The sequence below is a fragment of the Macrobrachium rosenbergii genome, chromosome 22, assembly GCF_040412425.1.
Source record: "Macrobrachium rosenbergii isolate ZJJX-2024 chromosome 22, ASM4041242v1, whole genome shotgun sequence".
Lineage (NCBI taxonomy): Eukaryota > Metazoa > Arthropoda > Malacostraca > Decapoda > Palaemonidae > Macrobrachium > Macrobrachium rosenbergii.
This window is the reverse complement of record NC_089762.1, coordinates 2,560,890-2,573,445: the sequence shown is the minus strand read 5'-3', so window position 1 is coordinate 2,573,445 and position 12,556 is coordinate 2,560,890. Positions and strand designations below refer to the sequence as shown.

The window sequence follows — 12,556 nt, the reverse complement described above, 5'->3', positions numbered from 1 at the left end:
TATATATATATATATATATAGAGAGAGAGAGAGAGAGAGAGAGAGACAAATCATTTTCAAGCAAAAGAAAAATTCGGTTTTACAAACACCTTCTACAATTAAATGGGTATATAAAAGAATGAATGAAAGTATATATACACTTTAGGGCATAGAAATGTCATTAAATTTGGATTACATCTTTAGCTAAGGAACAGCTATCCAGTGTTAACAGGTACTTTCTTTGTGGTCTTATACTGTGTTCTCTTTACATTATTATTATATGTATATATATATATATATATATATATATATATATATATATATATATATATATATATATATATATATATATATATATATATATATGTGTGTAGACAAATTCTCTCTCTCTCTCTCTCTCTCTCTCTCTCTCTCTCTCTCTCTCTCTCTCTCTCTCTATATATATATATATATATATATATATATATATATATATATATATATATATATATATATATATATATATAGTATATAAAGATTAAGAAACCATGCTCTGATGGTTGGCAACGCTGCTTACAAGCATAAACAGGCTGAGAAAAGGTTATTGTAGTGGTGGCAGGCCATGATTGCCAGGTAGGGGTAGGCAGTTCTTTGACTTCTTGGGAGCTTTCACGACTGCTTTTTGCTTAAAAGCACAGTGTCACTTGACGTGTCATCACACGTCACTTTTTCATTGCTTTAAATTGGTTGCGACATATTACATCATCAGGTCACTGGTGTTTGGTACAAGGGGCATGGTGGGGAAGCAATCTTTTTTTTTTGTGTGTGTGTTATGAGCAGAAATGCACATGTCATTACATATTTTTATAGTGTTTTTGCTTTTGAATGGCCGATTAAATGTCATGATAAACAACACAACAATTTCCTTCTCCAACTGGCTACACTTGAACAGTGTCAGTGCACTATGTAACAAAGTGCTCATCTCTCCACTGTTCAGTTCTGTCTTAGTTCATGGTATTCATGCTTTGAATTGTTACTGTGTGATCATGTTTCATGATGCTTGCCGGTGTCTGCAGCATTACAGGTGCTGTTATGGCTGTGTGCCTTGTATGACCCTACCACCTCTTAAGAGGGGTAGGAAAGGTGCTGATCCTTCAAAAAAAGCTGGAAATCGTTGAGAGGATCGAGGCTGGTTGGTCAATGGTAAGTATAATGGAGGAGTGTGGCATTGCCTGGTCTACCCTGCACGATATCAATGATGTTAAGGAAAAGATGAAGAAATATGCTACAGACATCCAGACAAGGTAATGGTAGCACCCCATCATGAGGAATTTGAACAGTCAGCCTTGATCTGGTTTTGTAAGCAAAGGACTGCCGTTGTGACATTCACTGAGCTGAGCTGAAAGCTGCTGCAGTGAAGTTTACAGGTCTGTGTCGGGTTGCAGACTTTAAGGAGTCTGAAAGTTGGCTGTTTTGATTCAAGAGTCGACATGAGCTTTCCAACAAGAAAACTCATGGCAAAGTTTTGGTTGCTTCTGAAGAGAGAATAGAGGAATTTCAGCAGATGTTGAAAGAATCAATGAAAAAGAAAGGGCCCCCTTTTTTTAAGTCAAATCTACAATGCTGACAAAACCGGCCTATTCTATTACTCCTTGCCCACTAACATTTTGGCTGACAAGAAGGAAAAGAATTTATCTTGCCGAAAGCTTCTGAAGCAACGCGTGTCTGCTTTGCTATGGGCAAGTGCTTCTGGTGGTACTGTTACAAACCAGTGGTGGTTGGACATTCAAAGCAACCACGTGCCAAGCATGGGTTGATGGATAATCTCCCAGTGATTTGGTATCATCTTGGAAGCAAACCAAGCAAAGTTTGATTCACCTCCAAGATGATTTCCTATTGGTTCCGTAACCATTTTTATAAGGAAGTTGTTTGTCATCAGACACTGGGTAAAGGCTTTGCTTCTCATGGACAATACTCCTGTGCATCCTACCATTACCCAGTTAGTTGGTGACGAAGATCGTATTAGTTTCATTTCTTCCCCTCCTAGTATGAGTGAACTTGTTCAATCAATGGACCAAGGTAATATTGTTGCAATAAAACAGCTGTACTGGAGGAGGTGATGGTGGTGTTCAAGGACAAGGGGGAAAAGGAGTATGACTTGGATACGCAGGGGGAAACAGACTATGGAGAATCTTCAAAGGTACTCACTAAATTTCTACCATCTACAACTATGCAAGTGCTTGGAAGGACATCAGAGTACAGACCCTGGAGCGTGTCATTGAACCAAATCCAAAATGACAAGGCTTTGACATCGATGACTTTCATGAACAACTCACTAAGGGAGACACAGCATTCCCGAGGATGATACACAGGAGTGGTTGGACAATGTACTTGCTGCTGGTGGAATGGATCACAACCAGCACATTCATATAAACACACAAGGACTGTCTTCGAGATGCTTATCGAAATTATGGAGAATCCTATCACCTACTGTAACTCCTTCCCCAGGGAGTTGGAGTTTGCTGAATGTATTCAAGAAATGCGGCAGACAGTTATTGTAAAGCAGAATAATTGTTCTTATCGTCAGAGTAACGTTAACAGCTTCTTCTGACCTTTTGACTCACGTCTTACTTTTGACAGACGTTCATTTTTTATCTGAATTTTTAATTTTGTATGTTTTTCTATGGCATTATTAGTTGACTGCACTGTTTTTATTATTATTATTATTATTATTATTATTATTATTATTATTATTATTATTATTATTATTATTATTGTTATTATTCCCTGTGCTACTTCTTTCAGTGTTTTGATTAGCTATCATTCAATAAACATGTTAAATTTTGGTTGGGTCATTAAAACCCCTGAATTTAAATTTGCAGGTTTCGACCAAGATCAGTGCATTTTGGTTCAGAGGTGAACTTATCAGCACTGTGGACGTGAGTTTTCTGCCGTTTTTCAGTTGTAAAGTTTTAAGAACCTGTGGCCCTGATTTCCTCATTTTGTCCTGACATTCTGGTTTTTTGGGGCAGATTTTGGTAACTGAATTTTATTATCAATTCTGTTAACAAAGTACATCATTCTTCTACTGTGTATCATATATTTTTCAGATTTTCAATATTTTCCTAGTTTTTTCATGGATTTAACTTGTCTTTAGATTCTTCATAAACAGGTTAGGAGAATGTAGGCCACATTTCTGCTGTAGCTGTCACACATATTTCTACGACAGTATAATATTTAGAAGCAATACCAATACCAATTTCTGTTATTTCGTGGCGATTCTTTCTCATTTCAAAGCGCTGAATGTTCTGAGTCTAGGATTGTGATCACTGAAGTAATTACAATCATATATGAAGGCGACAAAATAAATATTGAATTGTCGTTGAGGGGGTGGGGTTTATAGAGCAAGAAATGGAAGTTGCAGGAGTAATAAACAAGACCAGGTTACACGGGATCATCGTCTCAGCTTGAGCTAAAAATATATTTGATAAAAAAAAATCAAGGGAAGAGGAGTTTGAAAAAATATATATAAAAATAAGAATTGTATTCTTTGCTGAAGCTTTGGTGACAGCAGAAAGTACAGAATGCAGACTATAACAGGTAAAAAGTGTGGATTATAGAAATCGATAAAGAAAAAAGTAACATTTTAATCTATTATACGAAAGAAAAACCAGAGCGCATACAAGGAATCAAAGCATTGCAAAATATAGAAATTAGGAACTAAACGATAAAGTCAATAATGCGGGGAGCAATTGCGAAAGGCATTGCAATTCCGTCCAGTATAAATAGTACCCTTAATAAAAAAAATGCTTAAAAAAGATAATCAGGAGCATACAAGAAAAGAAGGCAGATTGTGGCAAACATCTGCAAGTGGTACACCTGAATAAAAGACAGATAAATGAACTGACGAAGATGGAAGTAAAATCCAAATCTAGGCAGAGGATGATAAGTGGAAAGAAGAGATGGGAAGTAAGGTGAGTTTAGAAATATAAAAGAAATGAGGAATTAAAGTTGAGCTATTAATGTATACGACAATACTTTTGCATCCGCAATTTTTTTTTAGAGAAAAAACTGAGATGATGAAATTGAATATCGCAAATAGACTTGCAGAAAGAAGTGTTAGCTGTAATTTCTGTGAAAATGCAGAAGCTCTAATCGAATTTTCTTACTTTCTCAAGGGTACAAAGGAGAGAAACATTAAGTGGTTGAACTACAAGTTTACAACAGCCATGAAAAGAGGATACAAATTAAATAGTTGGATGTGTCTTAGTCTGTGAAAGCAGCAATTAAAATAAAAAGGTTGTCATACCAGATGTGGAGAAAAAGACAGAGGAAAATAAAAGAAGGAAACAGTGTATTCAAAACTGGAACAGCACCACGGAAACAACTGAGGCGCCATTACAAAGGCAAAGCCTCAACCGTGAACCTGAGCCTGAAGTTCCTGACGAGTAATATTACTTGTTGTTTGAAAGACAAAGTTATCGTGTGAAAGGTACTATTTGTTAAATACTATATTTGCTCTAAAACCACGGTAAGTTTTGTTACATTCACCTACAGCAAAATGAAGAATTGTGTACGTAGTTGACTTTTTCTTAGGCTAGTTACGTAATTTTCAAGACAAGTGTTAGAGGCCAAGTTCAGAACCTTCAGTGATTGTTCTTTTTCCAGTTTTTAGGTGAACAAATCGATAATTTGTTATGCTAGAACATCAAAATAGACGTGGACAGTTATTATTAACCTCATAACTCTAACCAACATGATTGGGGATCCTTTGGGAACACAGGGTTTTGGGTGGGGGAAGGAAAGTTGGGAGAAAGTCGGACCAGTGTTGTTATTATGGAATGGCTCCACGCAGGCGCAAGTCATTAGGGAGCCGTACGTTCAAGAAGGGATTGGCTGAGGAAACCCATTATAAAAGGAACTCTACTAACCTAACCGGTAAAATTTTACAAGTTGCCAATAAGACTCCAGCCAGCCATTTATGTACGAAGAACCATTTTGGGTTTTTGTGCAAAAATGACTAGGAAATGATAGGACACTAAAAGTAATTCTAAGCCGGCTATCCGCGGTGAGCTAGACTGTGGTAATTGGCGTTTTTCTATGTTATTTTACTTGCTTTACAAGAATTTAAAGTAATATTTTGTCGGCCGGCTGTAACTAAACTGTTAATTGACCTTTGAAGACTACATGACTTGAATTACCTAACGCGGGGTAGGTCTAAGCCGGCATTCCGCGCGCAAGCCCCCCTCACCTCCATAGCTAATACAGCAAAAATTGTAACCAGTAAACACCTCTAGGGTACATTATGTTGGTATTTTTAGGGGTGTTTCCTGGTTACAATTTTGTCGTATTAGCTATGGAGGGGTGGGGGGCTTGCCGCGGAATGCTGGCTTAGACCTACCTTGCGTTAGGCAATTCAAGTCGCGTAGTCTTCAAAGGTCAATGACAGCTAAGTTACAGCCCGCCGACAAAACATTACTTTAAATTCTTGTAAAGCAAGTAAAATAACATAGAAAAACGTCAATTGCCATAGTCTAGCTCACCGCGGACAGCCAGCCGGCTTAGAATTACCATATATCTTAACCTAGGGGTGGTAACTGGTTATAATTTTGCCCTATTAGCTATGGAGGGGGCAGGCCGGTATTCTTAGCTCATAAGTCATAATTAATTTTTTATTTATCATTTACACACAGTGGTTATGGGGTTCAGAGTAACGAGAATGAAGATCTCTTTTCAAAAATGTAGGCTACAGTGTCATAGTGTGTAATGGCAACTTATAAAATAATACCACCTGACCTAGCAGGCCATGTTACTTAGCTGGGGGCCTCTGCCCCCAGTGAAGGAAACTCCAGTTTTTACCGAAAGTTCCCCTATAACACTGCGCATGTGCGATATCATCCCAGGATGGCCAGCTACAATAACATATCAATTCTGAGGTTAATTACAGGTTAATTATAGTCGATGCCAATAAAAAAAAACTAAATTCTTGACAGGCAACCAAAATACTATAGAAAATGCCAATTTCCTAGGCAGTACCCCTTGCAGAGCTGTACTATTGTTCTACCATATAAATGAATGTATTTCCTCATTTCTCTCCTCACAAAACTATGCGCACACTCCTAGCCTAGATAGTGGGAGACATAATCAAGCCCATGGTAGCCGCTCTCACGTGGTGCACTGCCGGCATTACTAAATTGTGTTTGCAGCGTCCCTTTGACCTCTAGTGCACCCAACTTTTAATCTTTATTTCTTGGTGCAATTGCTGGGTTTTCTCCCAGTTCTAGTTTTTCATTCTTGTGCTACATCTTTTAGCAGCACATCTTTCTTCTAGTATCAACTGTATACTGTATCATATTTTTCAGATTTTCAATATTTTCCTAGTTTTTCACGCATTCAGCTTCTTGATAAACAAGCTTAGAGGAATGTACATTTCTGCTGTAGCTGTCACAGATATTTCTACTACAGGGACAAGAGGAAGTAAATAAATTCTCTGGTCCAGTGATCAGAGGGTCCATTACCTCATGAGGACAGGAGTGTCTGGAATGAATATGTCATCTTGGGGGCAAACTATAGGATACACTAAATGGACAAGGCAATGCAGTATTGGGGTCTGTCCAAGAAGGTACCACCAAAATGCTTGTCTAACTTAGTCCTCTGTGACTCGGACAGAGTAGGACCCAGAGTCCTTAATAAAATGGGAAGGTTCCTCTACTGAAGCAAAGGGAACAGCATATCAGCCTGACTTGTTATTGTTCAGTTGACTGAAGTAAAGCATACCCTGAGCCCATGGGTATGGGTATCAAGACCCAGAAATAAGTGCTAACTGAACAAATCCATCATCTCCCCGATGAGGCTTAGTTGTAGAACTAGGCTTGTCAGAAGCAACTGCTGATTAGTGACTGATCTTGAACACCAAAACAAAGTCCATGCAAATGTCCAAATGGGCTAAGACCATTATTGAGCATAGGGAACTGGCCATGGGTGCATTAAGCACCATGTTGAATGGTAACCAATCTGAACAGGCTGGAGATAGTACCAAGCTAAGGTAGACAGTCATGGACATTCTGAACCAGTTCTGAGGCGCTTTATTCTAGGCCCATGGGAAGTACAGGGTCCCCACCATCATCTTCTGGAGAAGCACAGTAAAGTGGGAGGGCTGACTTGAACTTTTTCCCGCAAGAAGTTTATGGTTAAAATTGAGTAATTGACCTTCATGCACAAGACCAGGACATCTGCCTTGTTCTTACAACTTACCTGATGATCCCATAACAAACATAGATATACAATGTTGCAAGAAGAAAAGGCAAAAAATCATAAAGCACACCCCCAGACCTGGCAAACTTTAAGGTTGGCCAGTTTAAGAAAACAACACATCAGCGAAAAGAGAAAGATATGCAAATGCAAAGATGCGAACAAAAAATTCTAAAAATTTTCTGTGCCTTCCACGGAAGTTGAAAGTGAATATCTTTCAAGTTACTGTTTCTCAAGGCCTATTGATCCTGGAGACGTTTAACAAAATGCTGTGTATGTGTTAGTGCTTGGCTCTCCCTTTACCACAAAAATATCATCCAACCAACCTCCAACCATTGCACCAGTGACCCTGGCACAAACAGTACCTGTTTTAAACTCTGTACTCTAGAACAATTGTATATACTTTATCCAGTACCAACTGAACCATTCCAGTGTTGATTCTGTAGAGATTCGGTGATTGCAGCCTTTTCCGAAGAGGAAGTTAATGTTGCATACATAACATGCAAAGACCTACCTGTGTCGCACACATAAACTCTGTACTCATGGACAACTGTCTATACTTTATCTGGTACCAGTCAAACTTCCAGTATTGATTTTGTTTTAGATTCTGTGATTGTAGCCTTCTCCGAAGAGGAAATTAATGTTGTACATAACATGCAAAGACCTGATACTGAATTCCATTTCACAGGAGCTTTCCACGAAAAACTTATCCTCTAACAAGAAAGTATCATATATCATTACGTAGCTAAGGAACTGCTTGGTACCCATCTGCCATGATGACTTTTATGCTTTGCCACCAAGGGGCCATGCTGACCTAAACCAGCCTACAATGTACAATATTGCAGCAAATGCCATGCAAATGGTAAAGTCACTCTCAGAGAAAACTGAGGATAAGAACACTATAAATGATGATCTTAACACTGGAGGCGATCAAAGGAATGCAGGGAACCCCCAAAAGACTATCAGCAGGCCACCAGAATCTTTAAAAATGGGCATCAGCTAATTCCTTGCCACCCACCGACAAGAGAGACGGGGAAGTGACATGAAGTCTGGTGGGGAACACCCTCCCTTCTACGGATGAAGCACCCACATCGCCCGTATACATGTCAGAGGGGGACAGATGAACCTCCAAACCTCCTTTCCTTCCCCAGTGCCTCAGGTGGAGGATAATATAAGTTCAGGCAAGAAACCAACTCCAGTATCTTCCAAATCAGACTCTCACCTGCAACTCTGTGGTTGATGATCGTGATGGGCTGACAGACACAAGCCAGCAGGAAAAGGGAGGAATCACCCGAGTGTCCAAAGGACTGAACCCCAATCCTCACAAAACCTGAGAAGAGATGTCATGTTGTTATTTGCTATGTTTGCTTCTCAGTGAAGCAAGGTGACATAGAGGAGTCGAGAGAGTTGAGTTTTTCATGGGCTCTGACCCTCTTATCTTCCATGACCTCTTATGCAAAATTAGACATTAAGTGGCTTACAGGACCATCTGCATATTTCAGTATCTTGATGTTCTTAAATGCAAGAATTTCTGTCCTAATATAAATTCTTAAGTTGTTCCTACACAATATGCAAACCGTAGGTCCTTTACAATAGGGATTACTTTCAGCGCAGCTGGAAATGGCCGTTTAACTTTAAACAAGGTGATGAAGTATGTAGTTAACTACCAACTATGGGTGGGAGTCCCGCCTACCCAGTCAGTATACACCCAGTTTGTTTTTGACTGTTGGCGAGGAAGGATATGCACTTTTCTCCTCTCTGCCTGCCACTTGACCTTGTTTACATTTTAGCGTATTGTTGATACTGTTTTGCTGATACATGATTATAACGTGCTATATATTCAAAGACAACTCCTTGTTTTACTCTTGAATTTATGCTTTCAGTATTCTGATATAGTGGTTCATACTGATATATGTAATCCCTATGACTTTATTAGCCAGTGATGTGTCAAACTGGTTTTATCGTTGCCAAAGCAATGAGCTTAAACTGGTTTTTTCACCGCACTTATGTTTTGCTCTATGACATGTTCTCTCAAGGAGAATTTTATTCCCTCACTGTACGAAGGAAGGTTTGTATGCTGAAATTTTCTTTGACATTTGTATTTTTTAGTGGTTTTCAGTTGTTGTAGAGCTTGAGTGCCTGGGAAGTAAGGGTTCTCTCGCTGGCAATACTTGCAGCATTTGCCCTGTATATTGCTGATTGCTCATTTTGATTCGTCTACAGGCGTGAAGCAACTGCTGTGATCAGGTTCCCACAGAATCTGTAGCTCAATTCGGTGACACAAAGAGAGAGAAAATCTGTGCTCAATTCAGTGAGAGAGAGAGAGAGAGAGAGAGAGAGAGAGAGTGTGTGTGTGTGTGTGCACTCAGTCCCCTTCACATTCCAGCATGGGAATGCTCTAAGTGTCCCGGGACAGCAATGGCATTGTGGTAGAAGTCGAAGAAGAGAATCGTTTCATCATTGTCATCTTTGCCTTCATTTACTTGGTGCTCTCACACATCTTTGGACTCAGGGACCATGTCGTGGGTCTCTCAGAGACCCTGCAACCCAGGAGCACCGGGTGCACAGGTCTCCTCAGATATGACACGTTGAAGAGGTAACCTGTGTCACCTATGCTAGTTCCAGAAGTTTTTTTCCCGGACTAGTTTGTACTGTACCTCCACCCGTGTTTCTTCGGACACTTGGGTAGAGAGAGCAACTGACGGTCGTTGTGTACGCGACTTGGGAGCTCGAGTGCGTGAACCTCCAAGAACTGTGTCACTCCAGGCACTTGGGCTTCTTCGAAACCTCGAGTTACCGTCACCAATACCGTGGAGTTACCTTCATGGACTGGTATGATCCTCCAGCTCAAGTTTCCTTGGACACTCGAGTAGAGAGAGCAACCAATGATCCATTCGCTCGTGACTCGGGAGCTCCAGGTGTGTGAGTCTCGAGCGGAACTCGCATCACCACTGGTACTCGGGTTTTCTTGAAACCCTGAGTTCCTTTAATAGTATCGTGGAGCTACCTCCACGGACTGATATAATCATTCTTCGGCTCGCAACACTTGGGTAGAAAAAGCAACCGATGATTGATCCGCTCGTGACTTGGGAGCTTTGGATGCCCGAGACTCAAGTGGGACTCGCGTCACCTCAGGTACTGGGGTTTTTTTGAAATCCGAAGCTACCCTTTACCAGTATACTGTATACCATGGAGCCACTCTGTGGACTGGTATGGAGCCTACCTCTGCTCGAGATTCCTTGAATTCTCAGGTAATAGAAGCAACTGTGCATGAAGATTCGTGATTCAGGAGCTTCAGGTGTGTGGTCTTCCAAGGAGACCTGCATCACCCCAGGTACTGTGCTTTGGTTTCTTAGAAACCCCGAGTCACCTTTACCAGCACAGTATTGTGGGTCACCCTCCACAGGCTGGTGTAGGCCCCTCTATCACTGACGAACCTCCACGACACTGATAAGGAGAGAGTGATTGCACAACATGCAAGTTCTGCCCCACCCCCTGCCAGTACTCTCCCAAGAACAGTACGTGACAAGCATCCCATAACGGTGCAGCTGACTTCTGAGTCCATGCACCTGGAGAAGCTATCAACAAGTTCCCCATACAGTCTTCTTTGCATATAAGAGTCCAAGGCCTCAAAGAAGACTGAAGCACATCTTGAATACATCCGGAGTTCATGCTCAAGAGTGCTCGGTTGCTCCCTGGGTCAGCCCTTGCCCGCGTTCGTGTGTACGAGCTGCTCACCTGGGGATAGCTTCTGCGCAAGTTTGCGTAAATAGCCCTCCTACCCATTCCTGTATAGGAACAGTGTCAGACTGATAATGGAATTCAATTCTTAAGTGGAACATGCCTTTCTCAAACATTTTCTGTCAAAACTTCAAAGGCATCATCGTATTGTAAGAGATGCTCCTATGGCCACATGACTTACTATCAGTGATTCAGTGCATGACAACTTAGGAGCCTTCTCGATCTCATTGACACAAGTTTCGGATCACATCATAGCTGGTCACCCAGAAAGCAGCTTATCTTTCCTGCGACACATCCTTAGATAACATATTGAAAATGATGACTTCTTGGAGTGACACACATCCTTAGATAACATATTGAAAATGATGACTTCTTGGAGTGACAGAGTGCTCGGTCTTCATCTGACTATAGAAGCCACTAAGATCCTAATTATTAATGTTTATGTCTTGGGAAATAACACAAATTTTGATCAATATTGCATGATCTTAGGTGAGTTACAGAGCATTATTCATAGTTCTGCTGCTTGTCGTATTTGTATAATTGGGGACTTTACTTCTCATCCCACAAGATAAAGAACTTACTTGCTTCTGTCAAAATCACTCTAGTCATTAGCGATGTTATGCTCCTTTCTCTCTTCTTATATGCATATGTTCAGAATAGATTGGAATCCATTACAACCTCATGGCTGGAACACCATCACATCTCAATGCCTTTGTGAATCAGGTGTGAACTGCAAAGTTTGCTACAATCTTGCAATGGCCTATGATCAGTACACATTCCCTTACAGATGTCATTCAATACCCCCATCCCTCCTCATCATGAACCCTCTAACTGAACGACTACCTCCTGTTAAGTCGGACTTTAAAAATCACCAGAAAGCTACGTCCTTTAGGATGGCCTCAGAAGCAAGGTTGCATTCAATAATTCAACCTGCTGATGTACTTTGCAACAACCCCCTGGCTGGAATGACCTGGTTAAAGATCTACAGTATACACATTCCAAAAAATGTTTCTACTGTGGAGGCAAAATGGTCGCTGAAGAGGACACTTTGCATGAGCACAGTTCATATTTGCACTTAAGCACTGTCGACCAAATAAAAAGCAGCTAAGAACAGTGTCATTGTCTAATTAATTAGGATCTGATGATTACAAGTACTGTATTCTCTTTTTTGCAATAACATTCAATCCCGTAATCCCAAGACCAAGAAACCATTGCAGAGAGTAGGGGAAGATGTTTGTGACGGGGCCATTGCAAGAATTGTCACAGCTATGCAGATGAATTTGCCATATACTGTACAATAAAACCATGTGGCTGCTTCTGAAATCACTTAAACATATTAAAGAACCACAGATATTTCTTGGAAATCATTGGCTGGAACTCGTTCATGTATTCCTGTATCTGGGTCACATCTTCATGAACAGTCTGAAAGATACAGGCAACACAGAACAGAGGTGACGTAAACTATGAGCAACTGGGACTGGCAACATGATGGTAGGGTGGTTTGCATTTTGTCACCGAGACACAAAACTGCTGCTTTTCCCATTGTATTGCTGTAGCATTCATGGGTGTTCCCTCTCAACAAACTGTGTACAGTATACAGTTTTGT

General features: G+C 40.5%; 1 long non-coding RNA gene across 1 annotated transcript in view; it reads left to right on the top strand.

The window, feature by feature from the left end:
• Positions 1 to 4,140: 4,140 nt before the first annotated feature.
• The window catches only part of LOC136850534 (uncharacterized), a 48,226-nt gene continuing 39,810 nt past the window's right edge, over positions 4,141 to 12,556 (top strand). Inside the window, exon 1 of the long non-coding RNA XR_010856636.1 lies at positions 4,141 to 4,489. This is a non-coding gene — a long non-coding RNA (uncharacterized lncRNA). The remainder of the gene's footprint in view (positions 4,490 to 12,556) is intronic.